The sequence below is a fragment of the Heterodontus francisci genome, chromosome 18, assembly GCF_036365525.1.
Source record: "Heterodontus francisci isolate sHetFra1 chromosome 18, sHetFra1.hap1, whole genome shotgun sequence".
NCBI classification, from domain to species: Eukaryota; Metazoa; Chordata; class Chondrichthyes; order Heterodontiformes; family Heterodontidae; genus Heterodontus; species Heterodontus francisci.
In genome coordinates, this window is record NC_090388.1 from 22,533,617 (window position 1) to 22,556,601 (window position 22,985).

The 22,985-nt window shown below is 41.7% G+C and overlaps 1 protein-coding gene across 5 annotated transcripts in view; it reads left to right on the forward strand.

Moving 5' to 3' along the window:
• The first annotated feature begins 968 nt into the window (after window positions 1-968).
• Window positions 969-22,985, forward strand: part of rab3ip (RAB3A interacting protein (rabin3)) — a 91,107-nt gene continuing 69,090 nt past the window's right edge. The window contains exons 1-2 of one of the 5 annotated variants that reach the window (XM_068050407.1): window positions 969-1,181; window positions 10,764-10,992. The gene's annotated coding sequence lies outside the window, so the exon portion shown is untranslated. Of the gene's footprint in view, window positions 1,182-1,211; window positions 1,602-10,763; window positions 10,993-22,985 lie in introns of those variants that run through there. The other 4 variants (XM_068050408.1, XM_068050405.1, XM_068050406.1 and 1 more) reach the window with 4 other exon arrangements.

Below are 22,985 nucleotides of genomic sequence, written 5' to 3' on the forward strand. Positions count from 1 at the left end.
GAGGTTGTTTTCGTTGGAGAGAAGGAGGAGGAGAGGTGACTTAATAGAGACATATAAGATAATCAGAGGGTTAGATAGGGTGGATAGTGAGAGCCTTTTTCCTCGGATGGTGATGGCAAACACGAGGGGACATAGCTTCAAGTTGAGGGGTGATAGATATAGGACAGATGTGAGAGGTAGTTTCTTTACTCAGAGAGTAGTAAGGGCGTGGAACGCCCTGCCTGCAGCAGTAGTAGATTCGCCAACTTTAAGGGCATTTAAGTGGACATTGGATAGACACATGGATGAAAATGGAATAGTGTAGGTCAGATGGTTTCACAGGTCGGCGCAACATCGAGGGCCGAAGGGCCTGTACTGCGCTGTAATGTTCTAATTCTAAAAAAAAAATTCTGATTCTAATTCTAATTCTAATAACAGGTAGATAAAAAATATATACAGACGAAGACTTGGGGGGAGATGTAGTATGATGATCTGAAAGGGATAATGTTTGGGACAGTGAGAGTAACGCCTCCCAATGTGATGATGATGTAAGAGATCACATGTGTAATGGGGAAAAGCAAGAAGCATTACACAGAGTAAGAGCTAGACATGCTTATGGAAATTGTATATAGTTCATCTAAATATAGTAAATTAGTTATTGTTCACATTTCCGACGACTCCGAGATCTCTGTAAACCAAGCTCAACCTTGCAACTCAAATGCTAGCAACAATATACAACACTTTTCTTCTACAAATGCCCACTTGGAAGCAGTTCTGCCTTGTTTTCATTGCAGATTTCCAGCATCCGCAGCATTTTGCTCACATACAATTGCTGTATCGCGCGGCTGGTGATGAGACGGGGGCGGTAGAAACAGAGCGACACAACCAGTGCTACGCAGCCGTAGCGGTGGGGGAAAAACAGCCGGCGCTGCGCAGCCGCAGAGAGGGGAAACAGCCGGTGCTGCGCAGCCGCGAGTGGTGGGGGCAAAAACGGCCGGTGCCGCGCAGGTGTAGTGGCTCAGTGGAGGTGTTCCAGTCTCGGAGCAGAGAGGAAACGGCGATAGCAGGTGTAGGAAAGTTGAGTGTGGCCGGGATAAAGACAGCGCGACTGATAGTGAGGCAAAAAAAAAATACTATAAAGACGACTCTGGACTTTTTTGTTGTTGGTTTAAGGTGAAGATTTATAGTTCGGTGAGTGTCAGGTGAGGCACTGGTTGTGACGTTAGATGAAACCTGATGTTTCTACCTGAAGAGTCCTGGGCAACATCCACGGGGCCCTGCTTGATTCCGTCTCTCTCTTCTCCACTGCCGGATCCAGGGTGTTCCGCGCGACCAACGGATTTAACGGCACGCTGTTCCATTATTTTCCAACTTGGGTCCATTAAAGGGGAAGTGGCGGGGTTCTGATTTTATGAATGGACCGGGTCGTCACGCGCGGAGATGCCGCCAGCAGCCAAGCCTTGTTGATTCAGACCTTTAAGGGGAAGGAAGGTACTGCAACTTGGCTCTGCCTCTCGCGTCTGTGCGAACCGAGCCCCTCGGCCTCGTTGTAGCGGTCAAATCCGCAACGCTGCATATTTCTGGGTGGAAATTGACTTCGATGATTAATAATAATGCATAAGGTTGGACAAGCTTTTTTTTAAAAAGCAGTTCCTGAAAAGGAAGCTGTTCGCTGCACCCGCTGTATTTTGTTTGGGGGGGGGTAAATGCAAATATATTTAGCAGCATTGGTGAAAGGAATAGGTTACAGTCATCATCAAAGGATTTGCAGTTAATCCTACAAGAATTCTGGGATTTTGCAAATCTTTATTGTGCATAGGGTTGCTAGACGAGCGATTGAAGCATCAGTTTCTTTATTGAAAATATGTTGCAATTAGGAAGGTGAATTTAGTTTAGTCCATTGCAAAGGAAAAAAATATCCAGCTACAGCGTAAATAATTCTGCAGGCAGTCTTTTGACAAATGTATGAGATATACTAACAGTATAGAATTGCCTTTTTTTTGAATTACTTTATTTTAGATTTCTGGATCTATAAATTTTACATATGGCAGAATTATTCAGTTGATCGGATTAAAATTTGCAGTTCTGTGTTCACTCCCTTACAGTGCAGTTGTAGTTTTTGCACGTCCTTCGTCCTTGCATGCTCATGTGAATCCCTGGTGGAAAGGCTTTATAACACTTTGTTGACAAATCATCTGTCTTTCTGAATCTACTCAGTCTTTGTTTATAAATTTCTTCCTCACAGCATAGAAGTATTGCCTGCTGTCATAGTCGTCATCTTTATCACAATATTCCTGTAGTTACTACCTACTTTTATTTCTAATGATCATGGGTTAGAATAAGAATTGTGTAATCGGACTTATATTTGTTGATGTCAATGAAAAAGCTTGAGTGACGTATGCATACATTCAGAAACTAAATTAGTCTATTTGTCCATTATGTAATATCATCTTCTTTGGCCTCCTTGTCTCGGGAGACAATGGGTAAGCGCCTGGAGGTGGTCAGTGGTTTGTGGAGCAGCGCCTGGAGTGGCTATAAAGGCCAATTCTAGAGTGACAGGCTCTTCCACAGGTGCTGCAGAGAAATTTGATTGTCGGGGCTGTTACACAGTTGGCTCTCCCCTTTTTTCCTGCCAACTGCTAAGTCTCTTCGACTCGCCACACTTTAGCCCCGCCTTAATGACTGCCCGCCAGCTCTGGCGAACGCTGGCAACTGACTCCCACGACTTGTGATCAATGTCACAGGACTTCATGTCGCATTTGCAGACGTCTTTAAAGCGGAGACATGGACGGCCGGTGGGTCTGATACCAGTAGCGAGCTCGCTGTACAATGTATCTTTGGGGATCCTGCCATCTTCCATGTGGCTCATATGGTCAAGCCATCTCAAGCGCCGCTGACTCAGTAGGGTGTATAAGCTGGGGATGTTGGCCGCCTCAAGGACTTCTGTGTTGGAGATACGGTCCTGCCACCTGATGCCAAGTATTCTCTGGAGGCAGCGAAGATGGAATGAATTGAGACGTCGCTCTTGGCTGACATACGTTGTCCATGCCTCACTGCCATAGAGCAAGGTACTGAGGACACAGGCTTGATACACTCGGACCTTTGTGTTCTGTGTCAGTGTGCCATTTTCCCACACCCTCTTGGCCAGTCTGGACATAGCAGTGGAAGCCTTTCCCATGCGCTTGTTGATTTCTGTTTCTGGAGACAGGTTACTGGTGATAGTTGAGCCTAGGTAGGTGAACTCTTGAACCGCTTCCAGAGGTCGATGGAGCATTTCTGACGTCCTGCCCCATGATGTTTGTTTTCTTGAGGCTGATGGTTAGGCCAAGTTCATTGCAGGCAGCCGCAAACCTGTCGATGAGACTCTGCAGGCATTCTTCAGTGTGAGATGTTAAAGCAGCATCATCAGCAAAGAGGAGTTCCCTGATGAGGGCTTTCCGTACTTTGGACCTCGCTCTTAGACGTGCAAGGTTGAACAACCTGCCCCCAGATCTTGTGTGGAGGAAAACTCCTTCAGAAGATTTGAACGCATATGAAAGCAGCAGGGAGAAGAAAATCCCAAAAAGTGTGGGTGCGAGAACACAGCCCTGTTTCACGCCACTCAGGATAGGAAAGGGGTCTGATGAGGTGCCGCCATGTTGAATTGTGCCTTTCATATTGTCATGGAATGAGGTGATGATACTTGGTAGCTTTGGTGGACATCCAATCTTTTCCAGTAGACTGAAGAGGCCACGTCTGCTGACGAGGTCAAAGGCTTTGGTGAGGTCAATGTAATATATATGTCTGTATACAGTATCAATTCAAGAAAGTAAAATTTACTATTAATGGTTAAGACTACGAACATACGAATTAGGAACAGGAGTAGGTCACTCGGCCTTTCGAGCTTGCTCCACCATTCAATAAAGTCATGGCTGAATTACTCCACATTTCCACCTACCCCTGATAACCTTCAACCTCTTGCTTATCAAGAATCTATCTACCTCTGCCTTAAAAATATTTAAAGACTCTGCTTCCACCACCTTTTGAGGAAGAGAATTCCAAAGACTCACGATCCTCGGAAATAATTTCTTCTCATCTCTGTCTTAAATGGGCGACCCCTTTTTAAACAGTGACCCCTGGTTCTAGATCCTCCCACAAGAGGAAACATCCTTTCCACATCCACCCTGTCAAGACCCCTCAGGATCTTGTCTGTTTCAATCAAGTCGCCTCTTATTCTTCGAAATTCCTACGGAAACAAGCCTAGTCTGTCCAATCTTTCCTTGTAAGACAGCTTGCACATTCTAGGTATTAGACGAGTAAACCTTCTCTGTACTGCCTCCAATGCATTTACATCCTTCCTTAAATAAGGAGACCAGTACTGTTCACAGTACTCCAGATGTGGTCTCAGCAATGCCCTGTATAGCTGAAGCTTAACCTCCCTACTTTTGTATTCATTTCCCCTCGCGATAAACGATAACATTCTATTAGCTTTCCTAATAACATGCTGAACCTGCATACTAACCTTTTGTGATTCATGCACTAGGACACCCAAATCCCTCTGCATCTCAGAGTTCTGCAATTGCTCACCATTTAGATAATATGCTTTTTTATTCTTCCTGCCAAAGTGGTCAATTTCCCACTTTCCCACATTATACTCCATTTGGCAGGTCTTTGCCCACTCACTTTACCTATCTGTACCCCCTTTGTAGCCCCCTTTTGTCCTCTTCACAAGTTACCTTCCTACCTATCTTTGTGTCATCAGCAAATTTAGCAACCATACCTTCAGTCCCTTCATCTAAGTCATTTATGTACATTTTTAAAAGTTGAGGCTCCAGCACGGATCCCTGTGGCACACCACTCGTTACATCTTGCCAACCAGAAAATGACCCATTTATGCCTACTCTCTGTTTCCTGTTAGCTAGCCAATCTTCTATCCATGCCAATATATTATCCCCTATACCATGAGCTTTTATTTTCTGCAGTGACCTTTGATGTGGCACCTTATCAAATGCCTTCTGGAAATCTAAGTACAATACATCCACCGGTTCCCCTTTATTCACAGCACATATAATTCCCTCTGACTGGAGCTGAAATTATATTGAAAGTTACGTTTGCAGAATAGTCATAGTCATACAGCACTGAAACAGGCCCTTCAGCCCACCGAGTCTGTGCTGACCATCAACCACCCATTTATACTAATCCTACATTAATCCCATATTTCCTACCACATCCCCACCTTCCCCTACCACCTACCTACACTAAGGTAAATTGGCCATTGTAAATTGTCCCATCAACCTGCAGTCTTTGGCTGTGGGAGGAAACCGGAGCACCCGGCGGAAACCCACGCAGTCACAGGGAGAACTTGCAAACTCCGCACAGGCAGTACCCAGAACTGAACCCGGGTTGCTGGAGCTGTGAGACTGCAGCTAACCACTGCGCCAGTGTGCCGCTGTAATAATATTGTGGCTTGATTTAGTGGAGGCAATAGGAGTAATGAGATTATCCCATTGCAATCACTACTGTATATTTCATTTTAAAGTAATGGAATTTATAGATCACATTGAATGAAAAAAGATTGTGATGTTATCCCTAATTTTAAGTGATCGAACAGTTGGTTACTGGGTAATAACTGTGTAAGTTAAGAAAGAACTCTGAAGTTCACGGATGATTTTGTGAAGTTGTGAACCATTTTTGATAACTGGCTATAGTGATAAATATTCATCTGTGTTATCATGTAATATTGCATAAGCTGTTGTTACTAGGAAATAATCTAGACACTATGTAAGAGAAATAGATTATCATGTTCTAATCAGACATTATTCATTTCAAGATTTTTGGTCGTGACTTCAATCATTTTAGGTGGTCTTCTCCAGTGTGTTTGCATCCACTGTTCATGCTTTTTCCAAAGATTCATGTAACAAAAAAACTGATCTAAATATATCTGTAGTTCAGTTGAACTTAATCAAAACTGTTTCGCAACTCACTGGAAATAGTCCATTGTCTTAAGGTGAGAAAGATATTATTCTTTAATCGGAAATCATTAATTGAAAAGGTGACTTTTTTTCTTTCGTGGGATGTGTAGAGCATTAAAATAATTCATTTGAGGAAAACATCTGATAGCTTATGATTATTCATTAGTTATTCGAGAGTCTCACTTGTCTGATTTATGTTAATGAATGATTATTTTGTGGCATTACTGAGGTTCGGCCAGATTTTAGTCTGGAGAACCAAAGACAGGAAGCATAATTGCAAGAAAATTCCCCTTGTATCTTTTCTATCGAATTCACATCACAATCAGAAATGTATCAAGCCACTATCTTTCCAGCACTAGAATGTATTATTGGTTCTAAAAAATAAATATCTAAGAATATACCCATATTCTTTACGGTACTTCAAAATAAAAATATTAATAAACTGAAATTATTTCAAACCCCCCCCCTTCATCCCATCTTTGTTTTTGAGGCATGGTTAAAAAGCCTATCAGTCTATCACTGCCTGAGAAACAGGTAAATGGTTGAAGAGAAGCAGCTGTAACTTGTGTATGAATACCCTTTTTTCCCTTTCATACAAATTTAAGAAATTGTGTTTTGTGTTATATCGATGGTGCATTTTATTTTAATAACTGCATTGTGGTTAATAACCTGTCAACTGCTATAGTTTATATTTGTGATAACTGTATATTTACTTTGTCTTTTGTCCCCATGACAAATGTTTCCTAGCCACCGATTCCATCCCTGTCCATGGTAACTGGCTGAGCTGAACCAGACCCTTCCTAATCATGGTGTCATATTTGATCCTGAGCTGAGCTTCCGACCACATATTCTGTTCCATCACCAAGGCTACCTGTTTCTGTCTTTGTAACCACCCTACTCTACCTTGCCTCAGCTTATCAGACGCTGAAACCCTCATGCATGCTTTTGTTACCTCTAGACTTAACTATTCCAATGCTCTCCTGGCAGGTCTCCCACCTTTCACTCTATATGAAGCTTGAGCTCATTCAAAACTCTGCTGCCTGCATTCTAACTTGCACCAAATCCCATATTTCAATATTAACATTCTCGTCCTTGTTTTTGAATTCTTCCACGGCTTCACTCCTTTCTATCTCTGTAGCCACCTCCAGCCCTACAATCCTCAGATCTCTGCATTCCTCCAATTTTGGCCTCTTGAACTTATCTGATTGTAATCGCTCATCTGTTGGCAGCTGTGCCTTCAGCTATCTCCACCCTAGCCTCTGGAATTTACTTCCTAAACCTCTCCCCTTTTCTCCTTTTAAGACATTCATTAAAACCTACCTCTTTGACCAAACTTTTGGTCATCTGGCCTATTATCTCCTTATGTGGTTCAGTGTCAAATTTTGTAAGATAAAGCTCCTTTGCTGCAGCACCTTTTTGATCTTTTGCTATGTAAACAATGCTAATTAAGTGCAAGTTGTTTTAATTAAAACTCAAACCAGAAACTGTTCATTTAGAACCTATGTCTTGCTGCTGGTAGGGGAATTGCTAGTGTTATGTATTGTCACTGTCTTGCCTTTAATGAAAAGCTGGCAACTAAAGATTGCAAGCACTGTAGCACTCCTTTGAGCTTGCAGTACTGTAATTTTACTGGGCGGACTGTAGCTGCTCATTCCTGGCCATTTGCAGTTTGAACGTGTTTCTCAGGCAGTGATGGTCTTGATCACATCTCACTCCGTCAGACTTGGAGATAGGTAAAAGGAGGCAGGATTGATTTACCAGTTATTTAATTTTAAAGTACCCTCAAAGAATTATATATCTCTGTCGACCTATATATCTTTGTATTCACATCTATAATAATCTTACATTGCATACACTTTGTCATTGTCACTTGACCTGTTGTATTTTTGTTAAAATTTTTCTGTTATTTGTAATGTCCACATTTATAATGAAAAACACCTATGTAAACTTGTCACTCTACAATCTGACCACCACTGGCAGGCATTTGTTACTGTTAGTGTGAAGAATGTCCATTGGCAGTTACCAATATAAATGCAGACTTAGAAATTTATAACGCAATTGCAAAAATAAGGCTAGAATATATGACTCATAAAATACATCTGCATGCACTAGTCTAATAATCTCCCACCTTCTAACTCTGCTTTATCTTAAGACACTATTTGCTCTTGACTCCTGAGGTACACCACCATGGGAGACTAGTAATATATTGAATCCTTTGAAATGCTGTAAAGGTGGTGGCTTAATACCTTTATGTGATGAGTTTTAAAGAAAATGTAGGGACGTTGACTTGAAAATAAAGTCCGTTTTATAAATATAAATATTCCCATGGTTACTTGCTTTTCTGGATTTGTCCTAGGTGATTTGTTTTAATTTGCCAGTTTCATTTAGCAACCACTAGAATTGACTGATGTAGGAAATGAAAATGGCACATTGGGTAGTAGCAGTCTTCAGAGATGTGAATTATTGCTACTTTTGGAACAGTGTAAAAGGGAGCTTTATTCTGCAACGGTGCTTGAAGGGGTGTTTTATACCATTTTTTAAAAAAAGGTGCCATTTCATTTCAGTTGGCATGATGGCCATCTACTTAAAATTTACTGAAAACAACCCCTTTTTCTGTCAATTTGTTACATTTTCAAAGTTTATCCTAAATGCATAGAAACTAATTTTAAGTAATATGTACTCCTTCCTGAATAGTTTATTGAGATGCTTCCATCTTAAAAGGACTATATGCATTTGGTAAACAGTGCTTTTTAACATTCTAATTTTGCATTTGGTAATTGAGTGTTTATGCTAATGCTTTGTTCAGAACTGTAAATAATTTATTTTCTATTCTTTATGCTTTTAAATAAATAAAGAAGGCACATAAGCTTGTGTGACAGCTGACATTTGTAACATGTTGAAAGCAGTCACAGATAATGACTTGTAAATATTAGTTTAAAAAGTGGGCATAATGGTAAGAATTGATTTTTGATGTTTTGAGATTAATATCATTAATTGCTATTGCCTTTTAGTGTTTACTTAATTTTTCTCCCCCTTTTCCCCCCCCCCCCCCCCCATAGAATCATAGAAATTTACGGCACAGAAGGAGGCTATTCAGCCCATTGTGTCCATGCTGGCCAACAAGGAGCCATCCAGTCTAATTCTACTTTCTGGCTTTTGGTCCGTAGCCTTGTAGGTTACAGCACTTCAAGTGCATATCCAAGTCCTTTTGAAGTGCTCTGAGAGTTTCTGCCTCTGCCTTCCTTTCTGGCAGTGAGTTCCAGATCCCACCACCTTCTGCGTGCCTCCTGAACCCCCTCTAAACCTCTCACCTCTTATCTATGCCCTCTGGTTATGGACCCCTCAACCAAGGGGAGTAGGGCCTTCCTATCCACTCCATCCTAGACCTCATAATTTTATACCCTTTAATTAGGTCTCCTCTCCGCCTCCTCTGTTGCAAAGAAAATAATCCTAGTCTATCCAATCTTTCCACTTAACTAAAATTCTCCAGTCCAGGCAACATCTTTGTAAATCTCCTCTGTCCCCTTTCTAGTGCAATCACATCTTTCCTATAGTGCGGTGACCAGAACTGCACATAGTACTGCAGTTGTGTGTTTTATGCAGTTCCAGCATAACCTCCCTTCTTTTACGTTCTGTGCCTCGGCTAATAATGGCAAATATCCCATATGTCTTCTTGGCCTCCTTATCTGTCTGTCCGGCCACCTTCAGGAATCTGTGGACATGCACTCCAGAATCCCTTTGTTCCTCAAACCTCTCCGCTTCTCGGTACTGATGAAGGGTCACTGACCTGAAACGTTAACTCTGCTTCTTTCTCTACAGATGCTGCCAGACCTGCTGAGTCTTTCCAGCATTTCTTGTTTTTATTTCAGATTTCCAGCATCTGCAGTATTTTGCTTTCATTGAATCTTCTCGGAGGACAGTTTCTCTTTTTAAAGTTGCACTTCTGGGTGTTTGTAGTTTCCTGGTGGCTGAAACTTCAGTCTGGTGGTCACTTTCAGTTCTCTGCTACAGCAAGTTGAAGTGTGGAATTTGCAGCAGGGCTTCTTCTTTGGTTTTTGCTGGATCCCTCACAGCTCTTGGCTGGACAGGCTTTTTGTGATGTTGTGATCTCTCTCCTCTCTCTCCAAAGAGCTACTTTAAGGTAAAAGATCTCTCGTATTTGCCTCATTTAGGAGACCCCCTCCTTGTGACCAGCAATGGACCAAGATGTGGCTACTTCACACCTTTGTTTCAGAAGAACCCATTCAATTCAGGAATGTCTCATGATGGGTTCAGGATGGGTGTAATTGACACCTTTTAGCTTGGAATGTATACTATTGTCCTTAACAGACAGTGAGACAGTTTGAGTATACAGGCCCGGTCAGCCCGATCTACAATGGCTATTTTGCAGCACATTGTCCACTTTTTAAAAAGGGAAAAGTCTATTTTTTGAAGTCTTCAGTTTGATTCTGTATTTTCATCGCTGTATGTCTTGTGAGCATGACAATGTCAATGCTGCTGCACTTCAAAGAGAGCTTCAGAGTGTCTTTGAAGCATTTTCTTTGTCCTCCCCGAGAACGCTGGCCATTTGAGAGTTGAGGAAATGGGACCTGGTGGGGGAGACGATTTTCAGCTATCCGGACACAGTGTCCAGTCCATCAAAGTGGTTTGCTAAAATCTATAAAGACTACAACAAGTACACTACCCTTATCGACACCTCCTTGTTATCTCTTCAAAAAAATTCAATCATGTTAGTCAGGCACAACCTTCCCTTAACAAATCCATGCTGTTTGTCATTGATTCATCCGTATCTTTCTAAATGAAGATTTATCCTGTCACTTAATTTTTTTCCAGTAATTTTCCCACGACTGAGATTAGACTGACTGACCTGTAATTATTCGGTCTATCCCTTTCTTGCCTTTCGGGAGTGGAGTGGACCTGCGGGGAGAACGCCAAGAGCGGAGCCTATAATCGAACCCAAGGATCAAGGCGCCCAGTCCCTTACCTTCTGGGAGTGGAGCGGAGAGCAGTCCAGGTGCTTGAAAAAAAAAAGTCAACAGTGACATCACAGGAAAGCTACAAGGTGATTGGTTGATGAGTAACTGCTTTTAGGGAATGGCTCTAAATAGTTGGCTTAGTAACTAGGGAAAGAAAGGTCGACAGTTTATTTTCATATATAGTAAGTAGTGTTTTTTTTTTAGGGAGTTTTGTAGTAACAAGGACCAGGGAAGAAGGGCCCTAGAGTAATTGATGTTATTTGATATTAAGCATCTTCCAAAAGGTTTAATTTAAAGGATTAAGTCATGGCAGGAGAACTCAAAGCCGTGGTGTGCTCCTTGTACTCTATGTGGGAAGCCGGGAACAATTCCAGTGCCCGGGACCAGAATGTGTGCAGGAAATGTCTCCAGCTGTAGCTCCTGGAAGCCTGGGTTTCAGAGCTGGAGCGGGGGCTGGGGACACTGTGGAGCATCTGCAAGGCGGAGAGTATCGTGGATAGCACGTATAGAGAGGTGGTCACACTGCAGGCTCAGACTCCACAGGCAGAAAGGGAATGGGTGACCACCAGGCAGAGCAAGAGGACTAGGCAGGCAGTGCAGGAATCTCCTGTGGCAAAACAGATATACTGCTTTGGATACTGTTGGGGGGGAATGCCTTCTTGGGAAAGCAGCAACAGCCCAATTCGTTGCACCATGGTTGGCTCTGCTGCACAGGGAAGGAGTAAAAAGTGTGGGAATTCAATTGTAAGGGGAAAAGATAGGCATTTCTCTGGCCGCAAACGAGACTCTAGAATGGTATGTTGCCTCCCTGGTGCTAGGGTCAAGGATGTCTCAGAGCGATTACAGGACATTCTGAAGGGGGAGAGTGAATAGCCAGTGGTTGTGGTACACATTGGTACAAACGACGTAAGTTTAAAAAAAAAGGATGAGGTCCTAAAAGCAGACTGTAGGGAGTTAGGAAGTAAGTTGAAAAGTAGGACCTCAAAGGTAGTGATCTCAGGGTTACTACCAGTGCCACATGCTAGTCAGAGTAGAAATAGCAGGATATATTGGATGAATATGTGACTGAAGAGATGGTGTGAGGGGGAGGGTTTGAGATTCCTGGGACATTGGGATCGGTTCTGGGGGAGGTGGGACCAGTACAAACTGGACTTGTTACACCTGGGCAAGACCGGGGCTGGTGTCCGCGGGGGAGTATTTGCTAGAGTGGTTGGGAAGGGTTTAAACTAAAATGGCAGGGGGATGGGAACCTTTGCAAGGAGCCAGAGGAGGGGGGATCAAGAACAAGAACAAAAGACGGTCAGGGGAATAAGAAGTGATCGGCAGAGAAATCAAGGGCCAGAATCTAACAGGGCCACAGTGAAAAATAGTGGGAAGGGGACAGGTAATGTTAAAAAGACAAGCCTTAAGGCTTTGTGCCTTAACATGCATAGCATTTGCAATAAAGTGGATGAATTAATCACGCAAATAGATGGAAACGGGTATGATATAGTCGGGATTGCCTAGACATGGCTGCAGGGTGACCAGGGATGGGAAATGAACGTCCAGGGGTATTCAGTATTTAGGAAGGACAGACAAAAAGTAAAAGGCGGTGGAGTTGCATTGCTGGTTAAAGAGGAAATTAACGCAATAGTAAGGAAGGATATTAGCTCTGCCGATGTGGAATCTGTATGGGCAGAGCTGAGAACCACTAAGGGGCAAAAAACGTTAGTGGGGGTTGTATATAGACCCCCAAACTGTAGTGGTGATTTTGGGAATGACATTAAACAGGAAATTAGAGTTTAGGATTCAGCATGCGATAAAGGACCATCTGTAATTATGGGTGAGTTTAATCTGCATATAGATTGGGCAAATCAAATTAGTCACAATACTGTAGAGGAGGAATTCATGGAGTGTATACGGGATGGTTTCCTGGACCAATACGTTGAGGAACCAACTAGAGAACGGGCCATCGTAGGTATCGTGTAATGAGAGAGGAATAATTGACAATCTAGTTGTGCGAGACCCCTTGGGGATGAGCGACCATAATATGATAGAATTCTTCATCAAGTTGGAGAGTGACGTAGTTGATTCTGTGACTAGGGTCCTGAATCTTAATAAAGGAAACTATGAAGGTATGAGGCGCGGATTGGCTATGATGGATTGGGAAACGTTACTTAAAGAGGTGACGGTGGATAGGCAATGGCAAACATTCAAAGAACGCATGGATGAACTGCAACAATTATTTATTCCTGTCTGATGTAAAAGTAAAATGGGAAAGGTAGCCAAACCATGGCTTACAAGGGAAATTAGAGATAGCATTAGATCCAAGGAAGAGGCATACAAATTCGCCAGAAACAACAACAGTTCTGAGGATTGGGAGCAGTTTAGAATTCAGCAATTTAGAATTCAGACCAAGGGATTGATTAAGAAGGGGAAAATAGAGTATGAGAGTAAGTTTGTGGGAAACATAAAAACTGTAAGAGTTTCTATAGGTATGTGAAGAGAAAAAGATTGGTGAAGACAAATGTAGGTCCCTTACAGTCAGAAACAGGGGAATTTATTATGCGGAATAAAGAAATAGCTGACCAACTAAATGCATACTTTGGTTCTGTCTTCATAAAGGAGGACACAAATAACATACCAGAAATGTTGGGGAACACTGTTTAGTGAGAAGGAGGAACTGAAGGAAATCAGTATTAGTAGAGCAATGGTGTTGGGGAAATTGATGGTATTGAAGGCCGATAAATCCCCAGGGCCTGATCATCTACATTCCAGAGTACTTGAGGAAGTGGCCCTAGAAATAGTAGATGCATTGGTGGTCATCTTCCAACATTCTATAGACTCTGGAACAGTTCCTACAGATTGGAGGGTAGCTAATGTAACCCCACTATTTAAAAAGGGAGGTAGAGAGAAAACGGGGAATTATAGACCAGTCAGCCTGACGTCGGTAGTGGGGAAAATTCTAGAGTCCATAATCAAAGATTTTATAGCAGAGCACTTGGAGAACAGTGGTAGAATCGGACAGAGTCAGCATGGATTTACATAAGGGAAATCATGCTAAACAAATCTACTAGAATTCTTTGAGGATGTAACCAGTAGAGTTGATGAGGAGCCAGTGGATGTGGTTTATTTGGACTTTCAGAAGGCTTTCGACAAAGTCCCACGTAAGAGATTAGCATGTAAAATTAAAGTGCATGGGTTTGGGGGTAGTGTATTGCGATGGATAGAAAATTGGTTGGCAGACAGGAAACAAAGAGTAGGAATAAACGGGTCTTTTTCCAAATGGCAGGCAGTGACAAGTAGGGTACCGCAGGGATCGTTGCTAGGACTCCAGCTATTCACAATATATATAAATGATTTAGATGAGGGAACGAAATGTAATATCTCAGGATTTGTAGATGACACAAAACTGGGTGGGAGGGTGAGTTGTGAAGAGGATGCAGAGAGGCGTCAGGGTGATTTGGACAAGTTAAGTGAGTGGGCAAATACATGGCAGATGCAGTATATTGTGGATAAATGTGAGGTTCTCTACTTTGGTAGCAAAACCAGGAAGGCAGATTATTATCTGAACGGCTATAAACTGAGAGAGGGGAATATGCAACGAGACTTGGGTGTTCTCGTACACCAGTCGCTGAAGGTAAGCATGCAGGTGCAATAGGCGGTAAAAAAGGCAAATGGTATGTTGGCCTTCATAGCGAGAGGATTCGAGTACAGGAGCAGGGATGTCTTGCTGAAATTATACAGGGCCTTGGTGAGGCCACACCTGGAATATTATGTGCAGTTTTGGTCTCCATATGTGAGGAAGGATGTTCTTGCAAGAGAGGGAGTGTAGCGAAGGTTTACCAGACTGATTCCTGGGATGGCGGGACTGACGTATGAGGAGAGATTGAGTCGGTTAGGATTATATTCGCTGGAGTTCAGAAGAGTGAGGGGGGATCTCATAGAAACCTATAAAATTCTAACAGGACTTGACAGGATAGATGCAGGAAGGATGTTCCCAATGGTGGAGGAGTCCAGAACCAGGGGTCATAGTCTAAGGATACGGGGTAAACCTTTCAGGACTGAGATGAGGAGAAATTTCTTCACCCAGAGAGTGGTGAGCCAGTGGAATCCGCTACCACAGAAAGCAGTTGAGGCCAAAACATTGTATGTTTTCAAGAAGGAGTTAGATAGAGCTCTTGGGGCGAAAGGGATCAAAGGATATGGGGGGAAAGCGGGAACAGGTTACTGAGTTGGATGATCAACCATGATCATAGTGAATGGCGGACCAGGCTCAAAGGGCTGAATGGCCTACTTCTCCTATTTTCTATGTTTTTATGTTTCTCAACAATGTTGCAATGTTAGCTCTGGCACCATGCCTGTAGTCAGAGAGGATTGGAAAATGATGGTCACTGCTTTGCTATTTCTTGGGCGGCGCAGTGGTTAGCACTGCAGCCTCACAGCTCCAGGGACCCGGGTTCGATTCTGGGTACTGCCTGTGTGGAGTTTGCAAGTTCTCCCTGTGTCTGCGTGGGTTTTCTCCGGATGCTCCGGTTTCCTCCCACAAGCCAAAAGACTTGCAGGTTGATAGGTAAATTGGCCATTATAAATTGTCACTAGTATAGGTAGGTGGTAGGGAAATATAGGGACAGGTGGGGATGTTTGGTAGGAATATGGGATTAGTGTAGGATTAGTATAAATGGGTGGTTGATGGTCGGCACAGACTCGGTGGGCCGAAGGGCCTGTTTCAGTGCTGTATCTCTCATCTAATCTAATCTTCTTCTTGCTTGGTTAATTAAATTAACAAATTAGTTTTTAATTGCTCTGTGTCTGCAAAATGATAACTTTCATTAGTTTAAAAAGAGCAGGAAGTAGGTTTATAAGATTAAAGAGTAAATCAAAGTGAAAAGATAAAAACTAGGAGACGAAGCAAAAGTACAGGCCTAGAAATTGGATTGCGATCTCAAAACGCCAGTTCATGTTGGCCCAGGGACCGCATTAATTTGCTGCTGGCAGCTCATTATCGGGGGTAGGAGTGCAGCCGGCATTACCTGCAATGTAGATTGACAGCACACCATGCATGGTGTGCTGCCTGTTGCAAACAAGCTGATAAAGGAGTGAAATCCTTCTCTATTCATAAAAGATACCAGGGGTAGTGATGGGGAGCACACAAGGCAATTTGGGTGTACCTGGGGAAGCTAGCAATGTAGGTGAAAACCAGTGCTGTTTCACCCTGCTTCACTCTGTCCATAGGGGACGAGTTGTAGGTGTTCCTCCTTGGGTAGAGAGCCTTTGCTGACTTCTCTGATACAATAATGAACAGCAGATTGGGAGATGTCCCTGATGTCAAAGAACAAAGAACAGTACAGCACAGGAACAGACCATTCGGCCCTCCAAGCCTGCACCGATCTTGCTGCCTGCCTAAACTCAAACCTTCTGCACTTCCAGGGACCGTATCCCTCTATTCCCATCCTATTCATGTATTTGTCAAGATGACTCTTAAACGTCGCTATCGTACCTGCTTCCACCACCTCCCCCGGCAGCAAGTTCCAGGCACTCACCACCCTCTGTGTAAAGAACTTGCCTCGCACATCCCCTCTAAACTTTCCCCTCTCACCTTAAACCTATGCCCCCTAGTAACTGACTCTTCCACCCTGGGAAAAAGCTTCTGACTATCCACTCTGTCCATGCCGCTCATAACTTTGTAAACCTCTATCATGTCACCCCTCCACCTCCGTCGTTCCAGTGAAAACAATCCGAGTTTATCCAACCTCTCCTCATAGCTAATACCCTCTAGACCAGGCAACATCCTGGTAAACCTCCTCTGTGCCCTCTCCAAAGCCTCTACGTCCTTCTGGTAGTGTGGCAACCGGAATTGCACACAATGTTCTAACTGTGGCCTAACTAAAGTTTTGTACAGCTGCAACATGACTTGCCAATTTTTACACTCTATGCCCCGACTGATGAAGGCAAGCATGCCGTATGCCTTCTTGACTACCTTATCCACCTGCGTTGCCACTTTCAGTGACCAGTGGACCTGTACGCCCAGATCTCTCTGCCTGTCAATACTCCTAAGGGTTCTGCCATTTACTGTATACTTCCCACCTGCATTCTTCTTCTTCTTTGGCCTCCTTGTCTCAAAAGACAATGGATAAGCGCCTGGAGGTGACCACCTGCATTAGACCTTCCAAAATGCATTACCTCACATTTGTCCGGATTAAACTCTATCTGCCATTTCTCCGCCCAAGTCTCCAACCGATCTATATCCTGCTGTATCCTCTGACAATCCTCATCACTATCTGCAACTCCACCAACCTTTGTGTCGTCCGCAAACTTACTAATCAGACCAGCTACATTTTCCTCCAATTCATTTATATATACTACAAACAGCAAAGGTCCCAGCACTGATCCCTGCGGAACACCACTAGTCACATCCCTCCATTCGGAAAAGCACCCTTCCACTGCTACCCTCTGTCTTCTATGACTGAGCCAGTTCTGTATCCATCCATGTCACCTGGTCTGGCCTAGAAGGAGCCTGTTGTATTCAGTTTAAGGGCAATAGTGACTTTTGCATCCACAGGTAGGGATGTAATGCTGGAACTGTATAAAACGCTGGTTAGGTCATAGCTGGAGTATTGCGTACAGTTCTGGTCACTGCATTACAGGAAGGACATAATTGCTCTGGAGAGAGTACAGAGGAGATTTACAAGAATGTTGCCAGGGCTTGAAAGTTGCAGCAAGAGGAAAGATTGGATTGGCTAGGGTTGTTTTCCTTAGAACAGAGGAGGCTGAGGAGTGACTTAATTGAGGTATATAAGGTTATGAGCGGCCTGGATAGAATTGACAGGAAGGACCTGTTTTCCCCTAGTGGAGAGGTCAATTACCAGGGGGCACAGATTTAAGATGATTGGTTGAAGGATTAGAGGGGACATGAGGAAAAACCTTTTCACCCAGAGGGTGATGGATGTCTGGAATTCACTGCCAGGAACAGTGGTGGAGGCAGAATCCACCAATTCTTTTGAAAGGTACCTGCTAGTTTGTTCAGTTGGCACAGACACGATGGGCTGAATGGCCTCCTGTGTCAAAATTTTTCCATGGTTCTAGGCAGTGCTTTGCATATCCTTATTTGAGTCTCTATTTGTGGTTGCCACACTACCAGCAGTGGATCAGGTAGCTGTAGCCTCCTTCATGAAGTAAAGCTGATGACAAATTGCTTTTCAGTGAAGTTAATATAGAAGTGTTCACCGAAGACCTGCTGTGGTTATGGCTTCCTGTGCAGTTCCCCTCATCTTCCATCTTCTGGCTGCTCTCCTCATCCTCCAACTCCAAAGGCAGCACTACCAGACCACCCAGGACTTTGGGAAACGCTTCTGTTTCTCAATTGTTGTAAATTTTGCCATTTAAATTATAAATACAAGATGAGACTATTATATAAAAATAAGGAATGAATGTATAACTTTAAAATCTGGACTGAATTATGTCTTGCATACTTTGGTCCAATTATTCCCTCTCTCTAATACCAATTAACCAGAACAGTTCATATTAGAAGCTGATTGAGATATCAATTAGTATATTATATTGTCACACTGCACGTGGTTTGGAATTCTGCTTGTGAATTTAAAAGAAAAAAATGACCACAAATTCATCTCATTATTAAATCTATTTGCTGTTCATATTTTTGGAAGAATATTGTATACTTGCATTTACCCTTTGTGGGGGAGGGGAGGGGCTTCTGCTGATATTTATAAACCTATATATTAGGCTCTTGTTTATGATGCTATCAGAATTGCTGAGTTTAATTACTGGCTTTCTATTCAGTATGTTCATCTGTTATCTAACAACCGAACATTCTAAAGAAGAACATTGTTCAAAAAAGTTCACCTTTATAAAAGATTTTTGAAAATAAGCTTTTAAAACTGCCATAAAACTTTAAAAGACTGAGTAACATAATGGTCTCATTGAAAATTACTGAAGATTTCTAGATATTTGACAACTTGTTCAGTTAAACAGTTCCTTTTTCTACATTGCTGCATACAGATCCATTTATGACAAACTATTTTCAAAGTATGGCTTAAACATTTAAAATTGTATGAATAAATTTTAAAAAGGTTCTTTCCTTTTTGGGGAAAAAACATGTATCCAAGGTTTCTAGGGCATTGAATGCAGAGTTCTCTCATTTACTGGACCCTATGTTAATTAGGAAAATCAGTGAATAAGCTGATATCACCACAGTACTTAACCTTTCTTCATAACTAATCTTACATTTCTGGTAGCATTTAAAAACATAGAAACAGAAAAATAGGAGCAGGAGTAGGCCTTTCGAGCCATTTAAGTACTGTGGCAGTTTGATTTCATAAACAAGATAATGTGTCCTGTGTTCAATGCAACAGCTATGATCAGTTCTGTGAGGCAACTCTTTGTTCGTTGGCTCCAGCTTTTTTGTTAGAATTATGAAACTAACATGAAGGTTTAAGGCCCATCGTGTAGGTACTGCTGAGGTTGAAGAGAGTGAAAGAAAAGACTGGGTATATCACAAACCAGTGATGAAGTGACACCAAGCTTGGATTTTAAAAGTTTGGAGGAGGCAGCAAAGAAGCTTCACAGTTCTGATGTCCTGGGGGCAAAGGAGTAAGAGTACGGTGTAGGGAGGAGGAAGTGCACGCTGAATGGTGTATATTTGGAACTTGGGAGGAAAAAGAACGGAAGGTTCAAAGTAGCACAAAACATCGTAGGTTGAGATACAAAAGGTTTGCGATAGTGAGCAGCCGAGTTGCCATTTAGAGTTGGTTGTAATCTTTTATATGTGTTGAGTCCGGCTTCTGTAGTTGTCAAAAATCACAGTATATTGCAAGTAGCTTGCTCCTGAGAAAGTACTGTTTCTTTTTATTTCCCCTCTCTCTTCAGCTCTTACCCCTGTTACGACCAAGGCCGGAGGAGTGCACTGTTCATTCTAGTTCCACTTCTCCACGGGTCCAACATATATTTTTCCCAGAATAAAACACACTAACCAGGTTTCTTTAATAAACAACAAAATTATCAGTTTATTTTAAAGCAAGTCTTAACCAGTAATGAAGTAAAGCATAAACACACAGATTGAAATATTACAGTTCCCTTTTTACCTTAGCCCCTCACACTCACGCATTGTATGTTTGTATAGATACACCGATTAACTGGAAAAATAGAAGTGATTTGTGTTTTAGAGCTCTGTTACAGAAAGAAAAAAACACTTGGGCTGAATACTTGCTCATTCTTGAAGAAACAGCAGGTGGAATATGTTGTGTTCCAAAACTGGCAAACAGTCTGGCCTCTGAGAACTTGTAGATGGGTTACTGGGATCTTTTAGAACAGTTCTTTTCAGGCGGCGTGAGAATTAATTTTAACAGGCTTTTCTTCGAAGACAGGAGATGAGATGAGTTGTCACAGTTGACTTCTCAGGGTCTTTTAGAGAGGTGCTGAAAAGCTGAGCTGTCTCTCCTTCTTTGGAAGTTCTCTTTTCTCCTTGGAAGTTCTCTCCCTTTTTTCTGCAGGCTTTTTAAAGAGTTGGAACAGGCTAGGCTGAGCTGCGGTTCTGTCCTTCAGTATTATTTTTTAAAACTCCCAACACCTTTTAAATAGTTCATTCTCAACTCCAAACAATTCAATAGTGAAGCAGGAAACACAAAGTACACCTGATTTATTAATTGCATTCAAATTTCACCATCTGCTGTGGTGGGATTTGAACCCATGTCCCCAGAGCATTAGCCTGGGGCTCTGGTTACTTGTTGAGTGACATTACCATTATGCCACCGTCTTCCCCTCAAGTACCATAGGAAGTTTAGTGACTCCAGTGAAGAAAAATCTGTACTTTTAAAATGGCTTCTGCAAATATGTATAACCAGCATTCCACTGGAATATATTCAATTCAGCAAGACGTGGGGTAGCAAAGCAGCACCATATGATATGATACCATGTCGCTGATCTAGCGTGATTGAAAACTTAGGCAGATTTTTGTTTCTCTTTTGTCTTAATATAACTAAACTTTTTTAATCATTCATAAGTTCACAGGTAACTTTCAACGTTTCTAAAACATTCCTTCCTCCCATACCATAAGGGGATTTAGTGACTCCAGTGAAGAAAAATATATATTTTTAAAATAGCTTCCGCAAATCTGCTTTTGGTTTTGGTCACTATCAGATTGTTAAAAGGTACCATTGAAACAGAAGATAAAAGAATCAGGTAGTAAATTTTCGTCTGACACTGAGTCTGCAAGACGTTGCACATTTACTAATCGGATTTTTGGAGAGTGGAAAATCACTGTACCTTGTCAATGCCACGAAGTGTGCAGGAGTGATGTGAGCAAACAGCCAAGCTTGACAAATGCCAACAATGTCAAGTCTGCCTGTAGCTGTCTTGAACTTTATATTACCATCTTGCTTCTTAAAGATATATAATGACATATACATTCGTGTGTGAAGCATTATTTTGACTGCAGTCATCATTTGGAATTTTTGAGCTTCGTGCTGATTTTATTTTCATCGGTTTAAGTCTTGTTCTTTTGATAATACAACTGGGTCAGTAAATGATAAAAGTATGATTACAGATGAAGAGGGCTATTTGGCCCATCTTAGATTCACTCTGCAGAAAAATTTGTCAGGTTCCCAATTGTACTATCTATTTATTTCTTAATACTTTTTTTTTTGGCCTCCACTACTCCAGCTAAAAGTCTTTCATACATTGATCGCTCTGTGTAAAGACACATTTTCCTGATTCAGTCCTGAAGACATTGAAAAATGTCTTGTCACATACCATTACTTACAAATAGTTGTATTTTTACATGTTCATGATTGGGCAATTTGTGTATGCGTGTATAAAATGTCGTCTTATTACATTGCTGGAGGGGGCACTATATAGGTTTAAATACCTTCAAAGTACTTAAATTTATAAATATCCTGGTACCCAAGTATTTATAGTAAGAAATCGCATAATGATTCTTTACTGTTGCAGGGTTAAATGATCTTCCTAAAAGTGAATTCTTCAGAACAATCTAAAATTGTAGGCTTATTTAGTAGAAATTGGATATAAATAGTGCTTGAAATTGCACTGGTTAAGTTACAATTCAGGTTTCCCCTAAAATTTATTTTTATAATCAAAAACTTGTAATCTTCCATGAACCGGTGCAGTAGGCCAGTGTAACAGAATGTAATTGTTATTTCTTTGCATTTAAAAAATATCATCTATTTAACAGTGATAATCTGGTGTAGTTATATTGGTGCAGCTGAAAGAGTTTATTACAAAAAATTAAGCATTTTCAACAAGTGTCTAGTGCTGCACCTGTGAGTAACCTGATTTCAAATCACTTAAAATGATAAACCATACTGAACTATTTACTAGTTGCATTGGTATACACTAGTCAGTTACTTAATTAATTAAGTATTTTTAATACGTAAAATCTTTTAATATGTGCCTACTAGTGTGCGCACTTGAGAAAATAAGCTCGGTTTGAAACATACCATTCTCATCTTTTGATCAATGTGGGGGGACGGCTTTAGTCAAAATGATTTTTAAACCAGCTTCAATCCTGGAAACTTGATTCAGAGTTGATTTAACTTAAGTCTAAAATTGCTCAATAGATCTTGTACACTGTCTCAGCTGATTGCCATCCAGATTGCACTGATAGACCAAGTGGAAACTATCCCGGTGTGTTTTTGAAAGGTTAAGCCATGCGAAAGAAATTCCTGCTGGTACCATATTGTGTTTAAGTCATACCTCACTTATAAATGGTAAGGGTTTTTGATGGTGAAAATCATCTATAAAAGTTACTAATAGACAGATTGCAACTTTGAAGCTAAGAAAATCTAAGTGCTGTTAATGACCATTAGGTGGATGGAAGAGAATAAAATACTTAGTTAATGCCTTTGTGTGATTCACTCGCTGTATAACATGCATTTGCAACTTTGTGAATTTGAACAGGACCTCCTTGATGTCCATTCAAGTCATCAATGCACAAAATTAATTTCTGGCTTGTACAGATGATATTTGCAGCCAATTCTAGAACAGCAAACCTAAATATTAGCAACAACAACTGATTTTTTTTTTTTGTCAAGACAGTATCCAAAGCTTGGGAGAACCTGGCATAACT